This window comes from Astatotilapia calliptera, chromosome 17 (genome assembly GCF_964374335.1).
Source record: "Astatotilapia calliptera chromosome 17, fAstCal68.1, whole genome shotgun sequence".
In the NCBI taxonomy this organism is placed as follows: domain Eukaryota; kingdom Metazoa; phylum Chordata; class Actinopteri; order Cichliformes; family Cichlidae; genus Astatotilapia; species Astatotilapia calliptera.
In genome coordinates this window covers 8,881,406-8,891,134 of record NC_137438.1, presented here as the reverse complement: position 1 = coordinate 8,891,134, position 9,729 = coordinate 8,881,406, and the positions used below count along the sequence as shown (strand labels likewise).

At 42.0% G+C, this 9,729-nt stretch overlaps 1 long non-coding RNA gene across 1 annotated transcript; it reads right to left on the bottom strand.

Annotated features, from left to right (window-relative positions):
- Positions 1-8,180: 8,180 nt before the first annotated feature.
- Positions 8,181-9,489, bottom strand: LOC145421305 (uncharacterized). Its single transcript, XR_013902638.1, has 2 exons — positions 8,918-9,489; positions 8,181-8,768 (listed from the first exon to the last, which is right to left on the bottom strand). It is a non-coding gene; the product is annotated as an uncharacterized LOC145421305 (long non-coding RNA).
- Between the last annotated feature and the right edge of the window lie 240 nt (positions 9,490-9,729).

The following is a 9,729-nucleotide window of genomic DNA, read 5'->3' as shown; positions in this document are numbered from 1 at the left end:
GACCCAGACAGACTGCAGGTCATAACTTCTTACCTGAAGTTCAGTTCACCTGACACTCACCGGCGGCCGCCTCGGGTCTCTGCTCCTCCTGCCTCTCCTTTCCCTCATCTACCTGTTGGCCTCCACCACTTGCTAATATGACTGAATCTGTGGAAGCTCCGCCACCACACGAAGTAACGAATGACGATCTAAATCCCAGTAACGATTAACGTGTTCCTGATTTTGGCATAATAACTAGTTACCATGCTCGTTACCACAATAATAACGTACTTACTGTAACGAGTTACTTAATAACGTGTTAGGCCCTACACTGCTAATAAGATATATAGAGAGATATATTAGACATTTAACACACTTTCGTTTTTCAAAGAAAAATGTGTGTGTACTTTATTCCACCTTACTACGGAGCCCCGCAGGGGACATGGGAGAAAAAAAAATTAAGACGGACTTTTGCGAGATCTCGCAAAACAAACTCGGGATCTCGCAAAACTTTTGCGAGATCTCGCAAAACAAACTCGGGATCTCGCAAAACTTTTGCAAGATCTCGCAAAACAAACTCGGGATCTCGCAAAACTTTTGCGAGATCTCGCAAACGCTTGATTGTTTAATGATCACGCTTCAGAAGCTTTGCAATTTTGAGACTGCTGCATCCCTCTGCAAGATGTCTCACTGTTTTTGACTTTTCTGAGCCTGTCAAGTCCTTCTTTTGACCCATTTTGCCAAAGGAAAGGACGTTGCCTAATAATTATGCACACCTGATATAGGGTGTTGATGTCATTAGACCACACCCCTTCTCATTACAGAGATGCACATCACCTAATATGCTTAATTGGTAGTAGGCTTTCGAGCCTATACAGCTTGGAGTAAGACAACATGCATTAAGAGGATGATGTGGACAAAATACTCAGATACGCGAGATCTCGCAAAACTTTTGCGAGATCTCGCAAAAGTTTTAGCCACATTCTTCCCGTTAGCTTCGAGCTAACGGGAAGAATGCGAGACCTACTACAGCGGGGAGGAACACCACTTTCCCGGCACATCGTGCCTCAACCTCCCGGTCGGCTTCGAGCCAGCGTCCGAAGAATGCGGCTAAAAGTTTTGCAAGATCCCGAGTTTGTTTTGTGAGATCTCGCAAAAGTTTTGCGAAATCCCGAGTTTGTTTTGCGAGATCTCGCAAAACTTTTGTGAGATCCCGAGTTTGTTTTGCGAGATCTCGCAAAAGTCTGTCTTAATTTTTTTTTCTCCCATGTCCCCTGCGGGGCTCCGTACCTTACTTCACACCTACAGGGAGTGCAGAATTATTAGGCAAATGAGTATTTTGTCCACATCATCCTCTTCATGCATGTTGTCTTACTCCAAGCTGTATAGGCTCGAAAGCCTACTACCAATTAAGCATATTAGGTGATGTGCAACTCTGTAATGAGAAGGGGTGTGGTCTAATGACATCAACACCCTATATCAGGTGTGCATAATTATTAGGCAACGTCCTTTCCTTTGGCAAAATGGGTCAAAAGAAGGACTTGACAGGCTCAGAAAAGTCAAAAACAGTGAGATATCTTGCAGAGGGATGCAGCAGTCTCAAAATTGCAAAGCTTCTGAAGCGTGATCATCAAACAATCAAGCGTTTCATTCAAAATAGTCAACAGGGTCGCAAGAAGCGTGTGGAAAAACCAAGGCGCAAAATAACTGCCTATGAACTGAGAAAAGTCAAGCGTGCAGCTGCCAAGATGCCACTTGCCACCAGTTTGGCCATATTTCAGAGCTGCAACATCACTGGAGTGCCCAAAAGCACAAGGTGTGCAATACTCAGAGGCATGGCCAAGGTAAGAAAGGCTGAAAGACGACCACCACTGAACAAGACACACAAGCTGAAACGTCAAGACTGGGCCAAGAAATATCTCAAGACTAGTTTGTCTATGGTTTTATGGACTGATGACATGAGAGTGAGTCTTGATGGGCCAGATGGATGGGCCCGTGGCTGGATTGGTAAAGGGCAGAGAGCTCCAGTCCGACTCAGACGCCAGCAAGGTGGAGGTGGAGTACTGGTTTGGGCTGGTATCATCAAAGATGAGCTTGTGGGGCCTTTTCGGGTTGAGGATGGAGTCAAGCTCAACTCCCAGTCCTACTGCCAGTTTCTGGAAGACACCTTCTTCAAGCAGTGGTACAGGAAGAAGTCTGCATCCTTCAAGAAAAACATGATTTTCATGCAGGACAATGCTCCATCGCACGCGTCCAAGTACTCCACAGCGTGGCTGGCAAGAAAGGGTATAAAAGAAGAAAAACTAATGACATGGCCTCCTTGTTCACCTGATCTGAACCCCATTGAGAACCTGTGGTCCATCATCAAATGTGAGATTTACAAGGAGGGAAAACAGTACACCTCTCTGAACAGTGTCTGGGAGGCTGTGGTTGCTGCTGCACGCAATGTTGATGGTGAACAGATCAAAACACTGACAGAATCCATGGATGGCAGGCTTTTGAGTGTCCTTGCAAAGAAAGGTGGCTATATTGGTCGCCGATTTGTTTTTGTTTTGTTTTTGAATGTCAGAAATGTATATTTGTGAATGTGGAGATGTTATATTGGTTTTACTGGTAAAAATAAATAATTGAAATGGGTATATATTTGTTTTTTGTTAAGTTGCCTAATAATTATGCACAGTAATAGTCACCTGCACACACAGATATCCCCCTAAAATAGCTAAAACTAAAAACAAACTAAAAACTACTTCCAAAAACATTCAGCTTTGATATTAATGAGTTTTTTGGGTTCATTGAGAACATGGTTGTTGTTCAATAATAACATTATTCCTCAAAAATACAACTTCCCTAATAATTCTGCACTCCCTGTAGGCATAATATACAGGGATGAACTTTGTCCCGTATGGGGCTGTTTCACTGTACAGGTCTCAGGAGAGTTACTGTACTCTCATTTTACATTGTGGGCCACATACAGCCCACTTTGATCTTAAGTGGGAGTGAAACTCCCCTTTCTGTCATTGTAAAAACAAAATAACAAAATATTTAATTAGTGAGATATCTTAATATACAACAACAAAATGCAATTTCAACAGTGTGTCTCAATTTTTATACATGATAAAGAAAATTTGCTATAGTACATGGAAGAAACCAGTCAGCACAACTTCAATTACAAGGAAGAAATGTGGAAAAAAATAGAGGGAAAAAAGCCCTTCTATAAAACAGAATGTTTTTGTTAATTCACAGAAAGTGTCCTATTTTTTTCACTGTGGGTCCACAAAAAGGAAAAAAATGTCTAAATTTCTATTGTAGATATCCACATATACAAAAAGTCTGAAAATATATTTAAAAGTTCAATATTTATGCCCTGCTTCACATTTTCCAGTGTTGTCCAGTGGGCTGGATTGGCATCTTTGCTGGACCAATTCTGGCCTCCGGGCCTTATGTTTGACATCCAGAGATAATAATAGAAAGTTCAAAGAGGTTTGAATCCTTTTTTATGTTTCTTTCTTTCTTTCTTTCTTTCTTTCTTTCTTTCTTTCTTTCTTTCTTTCTTTCTTTCTTTCTTTCTTTCTTTCTTTCTTTCTTTCTTTCTTTTTTTTTTTACAATGCTGCAGTGCCAAACATCTGCTGAGTGGATGCTGCAGCACATGAGGATGCATTATTGTGGTCATAAAACAAATTATAAATCTGCAGCCTTTTGCCAAAACTCAGGAAGTCGACCTTATCATAAAATGTGTAATTGCTCTCATTGTTGACAAAATGTTCAGATACCTAACAACGATCATTTCCAGGCACGGGACAGGAGATGATGATAATAAAACTTTATCAGCAGAAAGACCTCACTGTGGCAAAACTGTCCGGGTGTGAGCTTGCTCATTTTTTACGCTGTGACAGCATAAGGATGACACGGAGGTGACAGTCACACCGAGGTGTCAGAGTGGTGCCATTTTCAGTCAGTGTTTTTTGTCAGCAGACATGAGAATCTGCCTTTCATTGAATATGAAGCGTTTAACCTGCATTTTACAATGCAGGACAAAACAGTGTTCTTTGCATAAAAATGTTGAACTGCCTCTGCATGACTGTCCTGAGCGCTTCTAGGCTTTTCTCATTGGTCACATGAACCAGGGCCAGTGTCATGCACAGGCAATATACTGTACCTAAACATATAATTATCATATGACAGTTTAACTTGCACAGAAGGCCCTAGGCCTGCCAAGACTGATATGGGAATAGTTTATATCCAGTGACCCTGGGTATTTTATTGCAGGATATTTGCTTCAAACTTCTCGATAATGACAAGCTGAACTCCAGGACTCGATGAACTCAAGAACTATGAAAGTGTGAACCTTGGACCTGGTGACGAATTATATCTGTGGAGATAAGTACAGACATCAGAGCGCCTAAGTCGAATGAACATAAAATAAGTTTTTCAGTCACTTGTATTATTTTGTAGTCCTCTGTATGGCTGGGATTACTTTTTTTCCTTTAGTTAATATCTGAAATGTATGATTTGATACTAATTACACACAAAAAATAATTTAAATCTTTAATATCAGATTATGATAATAAAAAAAACAACAACCCTGGACTGCAGGAGAGAGAGAGAGAGGACCAGACCAGACCCTGGGTGGATCTCACCTGCCTCTTTATTTTTGTTGTTGTGTTGTCTTGTTTTGTAGCTACAGTTTTTTTATTTAACCAATGCGTAAACTGAATCTGCAAAAAGGTCTTCAACTCTGTTTTATTTATATAGCATCTAATCACAACAGTGTCACCTCAACACACTTTACTGTATATTGTAAGGTATAAACCTTACAACAATACAAAGAAAACCCCAACAATCAACTGACCTCCTATGAGCAATGTGATATTATTCTGTTATTATATGTTACCTTATATATGTAATCAAAGTAGTTGAATTAGAATACTGCTGTAGATCACATTATACCCTTTAATATAGAGTGTGTGAGCTGTATGTAGTTTAGTTCTCATTATACTTTTGAGTTAACAGAACATATTCACATATTAGTTCATTAGATAAATGTGCATCACTCTGTATCCTTGATCTGCTGGGAATGTGTTACACTGTTTTCTTGACATGCTTAATTGTTGAATCATGAAGAGAAGGTTGTAAGCAGGAGACTCTGTGTCTAAAGACAGGGGAGATAGATAGACCACATTCCACACCCCCACCTTACAGAAAGCAGAGAAACAACTGCCGAGGTCATAACTTAGGCGCTGTAACAGAGAAAAAATGTGATGTTTTGGCTTTTACGACTAGCTGGGGGCCACTAGAGACTATAAAAAGCTGAGCAACCCGTCACCATTTTGAGACATGTGCCTGACCCTCTGGTAGCATCTCTCCCGTCCGGACGTTGTAATGCTCTTATTGTTGAATTGTATGGAAATAAATGATTGTTGATTGAGCATTGATACACCGAGTATTGTCCTTCCTTCAGCCCAAAGATTCAAAGAACTGCGTGTTTCCAACAACTTGGTGCCGTGTGACCCGGATCTTTGGTGTGCTGAGGAGGTGCAGATTTGACCTTTGGTGAGATCGTGAGGCGAGGTGAACAGAGGACCGGTCCAAAAATAAAAAGGTAAGCACAGCCTGTTGTATTATAAATACCAAATGTGCATATTGGGCTTTCCAAATTAATCTGTTCGCTGAGTCACATGTATTTTCACAGTAAATTTGTCGGTGTCTGGTTTTTGGCGCAAGATACTAACAACATAAGTTGAGGCTGAATTCCAGTGTGTTAAATAAACTGCTTCTACCGAGAAACTAATAAGATACTACGTTGAGCTAGTTGCAGTAAACTGCTTCTACCGAGAAACTAATAAGATACTACGTTGAGCTAGTTGCAACCACTTTACCTTCCACATTTAATTTTGTCTAATACTGGCTTTTGTAGCAATAATACGTTAGAATTTCTTCTGAAGACGCGGCCATTAGTTCAGTACATTGAAGTCGAGGTTTGAAGTTTGTTTATGGTGTCGGTTACGTCCTGGCTCTTGCCGGCTATGAAATAGAAGTTGATTTAAGGAAAAGCAGATGCTGGCTTCACGGTGCGGTTAAACACTGGCAACGCGAGAGCGAAACACGTCCGTAGGTTTGGTTTATGATACGGCCGTGTTCCGGTGATATGCGGCCGTGAAGTGCAGTAGTGGTTGGTGCTAGTTTTAGTACATTTGATAGAGGTTTGACGGTGGTTTGTGGCGTCAGTCGAGTTTTTTTTTTAAGGGCTGCGGTCATAAAACAAAGTAAAATTTTACTTGCCAAGAAGTACATAGAGCAAAACCTGGTTTATGATGTCTGGTATAACTTCGGGGATGCAAGCATCACTTTTATGATGCGACTTTGCCCCGTGGTGGCGGTCATAATCGCAGAGAAAAGGGTATTTTGGTCTATGGTGCAGTGTGCTTTAAGAAGATCTAATAGTTGAGCTCAGAGGTTTCTGTGTAAAATTCCCGCTGAGGAAAAGTGTTGTGTGTGAGTGTCAAAGCGCGCTCTGGGTGAGAGAGTGTGTGTGAAGCTGCGAGGCGCGCTCTGGGTGCTGTCTTGTGGGTGAAGCGCGCACTGAGTGAGAGTGTGACTGAGGCGCGCTCTGAGTGTGTTTTTGTGTGGAGTGTGAAGCGTGAACACAGTGACAGTGACGGTTAATGTGTTTGATTAGGAGGACATTAGAGCAAATACACATTTTAGGATCAAAGGTTGATGCCTAGTGTACCTGTGGAATATTTGCCTATGGAGTAGCGACCCTCCTGTCCGTGGACGCGTGGCCAGGACCGGCGGCGTCCGGGTGCTGAGGTGGTGACTTGGGGAGGTGAGGGCCCCCGCATAGCCACGGAAATAACACTGGAACGGCCGTGTAATCACGGGTTCACATTTATTCCGGACTAGAACAAGATACATTTTGCGAACAAACGTTGAGTCTAGATTTAGTAAAGAAATATAAAAAGGTTGAATTCCTCGTTTCAGTGGTTGAAATTGTTGTGTGCCTGTCCCCTGACGAGTGTGAAATTAAAATAAAGAGGGAATTTGGAGCCACATAGAGATAGACGGGCATAATTGGGTGTATTACTCTGTGGTGTAATAAAAATAAAAAGGAGAGATAGTAAGAGGTGTGCAGTGGAGAATTATGGAGGAGTACAGAGAGGAATGTGTTGGGAGACTGGCGTACAGTTTACGCTGTCAAGGTAGGCGTGTTGCCTGCTTATCGGTTTAAAAGTGATGAAAATGAAATTAAATAAATCTCTTAGTGTGTTAATACAGGAAGCTGCGGACCTGGACCAACTGCCCCCACAAGCACAGCGGCCGAAGCAAAAATTATAGGTAATGGGAACCACACCCAGCACGAATCAGCAGCTGTGAAAAAGACAGCAGCGAGGAGAGAATTAGAGGAGAAACTAAGAGAAGTTTTAACACATAAAATTGGGGCCAACGGACTTGTGGAGGTTGGGAAGGCGTCCGGAGCATCACAACAAAAAGGTGAAACAAAAACACACACAAGCAGAGAAATCTGAGAGAAAGGCTCCTTTTAAGGTAACGCCTAGTTTGAGAAAAAGATCAAATTAACCTGCTTTTATACAAATGCACATACACGCAATGAAGAAACAGCTTACACTCATGAACACGTGAAGATTTTCCAGCAAGGTTAAAGAAAAATTAACATACTTAAATGATGAAGTCTATACATTACTGACAAAGAAACCCTCTGGGTTGCAGGACAACAATTTAACTAAAAAAAAAAAAAGGAACACTGGTCTAACCAACCAGGCAAGACACAACAAATTTAGTGGTTAAAAGATTCAAATTGTGACATGTTTTCTGTTGATTGATTAATAAAAGTGATTACTGAATGAAAGAAAGTTCCTTTTTTGGGCTTTTAAACATGATCTTAAGAATTTTAACATATACCGGTGTTGTCCTGTCAACTTGGTGGGTTAGGAGTTGATTATATCGGGAGACAAAAAAACAAAAAAAAAGGGGGAGAGAAGGCTGACACAGGGCCTGGTCCCGGTGTGTCTCCCCTCTGAATAACACAGCCAACACAACATCATTTTCCTGTTCATTTGTTTTTGTTTTTTGTTTGTTTTTGTTTTGTTTTGTTTTTTGTTTTTTCTATACATATTTAATTACAGGCTGCTTTGCCGGCCCTGAAAGCCGAGGCTGACTGGACTCCTGCTCTCCCCCATACGTGACACTGACCAAATGCTGCAACAGCTGGACCCACAACAACGACCTGAGAATGTCAACAGACCTGCAGGAATGTGATCTCATGCAGCCGAGACGGAGAGCACTAAACCTAAGGCCCGTTTCACTACACGGGGGAAAAATTCCCAGACTGCGTCAGCTGACAGAGCTGTGACGAGACGCCCGCCAAGCCCGAATGAAAAGTAAGGCCGAGCGAAAGAATGCTGACCTTGATAACTTTGCATTCACACTGTGCAGGACAGTGATGGACCAACACGGATGATCGGGTGGCGAAAAAGGGCGTGACCGAGACAAGAGGAGTAACTGAGGTCAGAAGGCACCTCAGAATGGACAAAAACACAGAAGAAGATGCAGGTTTCACCTGCGGTGAACATCGACACTGGAGAAAGGACTGCCCCAATTGGGGTCAGAACCAGGACGGACTGAATTTTGAGCAGCAGCAGCAGCAATGGTCGCAAACAAACTGAAAAAGGAGGGGGGCAGGACCCCAGGGCACGCTTCAGGCCGTGGTTTACCCAGAACACCAGAACAGGAAAGTGATGAACACAAACACCCACACAAACACACACATCTACATGCACTGACTCAGAATGAAGAGAAACACACACACACACACACACACACACACACGTCTCCAAACACACAGATTCAGAATGAAGTGAAATACACACATGAACACGTGCACTCGTTGAGTGAGTGAGAAATGACACACACACACACACACACACACACGGGAATGTTGATTCACTGAGAAGTGATGCACACACATACACATGCACACGCTTGTGCAATGAAGAGTGATCCACACGCACACACACATACACGCTGATGCAATGAAGAATGCTTTGCTTATGCTGATATGCAAAATGCTGCACACAAACATCCCAATGCATAATTTTTATGAGGAGCCATTGATTACCATTAAAAACTTAGAATGTGTTATATGTCACCCAGAGGGCATTTATGTAGATTTTAGGAATAAGCTCTAAAACGGTTTGGTTATGAAAACAATGTCTGTGCGTGATGTCTGTTTATGGCTCAAGGCCTTGACTGAATTCTTTGCTGTGCTTCACACAGCCCTGATGAGGAACAGTGGCACAGAGTGAAATTGATGAATTAATAGTGTAAGCTTTAGGTCGGAGTACGGCATTTTCTGTGATTGAGTTTTAATTCAAGGAGGAACAAAAGGTGTTACGGCACCTGAGCTTCTCATTCCCACACAATATTGTCCCGGCAGGAAGCAAAATGTTCCTGTGAATTTCTGGTTGATTGTTTGGTTTTGCTTAGCGCTAGCTTGATTATATCAGTGAGCTTTGGCTTGTGTTCTTTCTCGTAAGCGAGAGAGGGATAGTTTTATGCTTGGACATGTCTGCAACGGGCCCTAGTTTGTGTTATTTTAGTAGTATTTTGTTGGTTATGTCTGTTTTCGTTTTTGTTACAGTGCACTGGAGAAAAAACATCTGAGAGGTGTGATCCACCGGTGGTGATATGTTGATATTTTGTGAGTTCATGATTTAACAATCAGCTCTTTA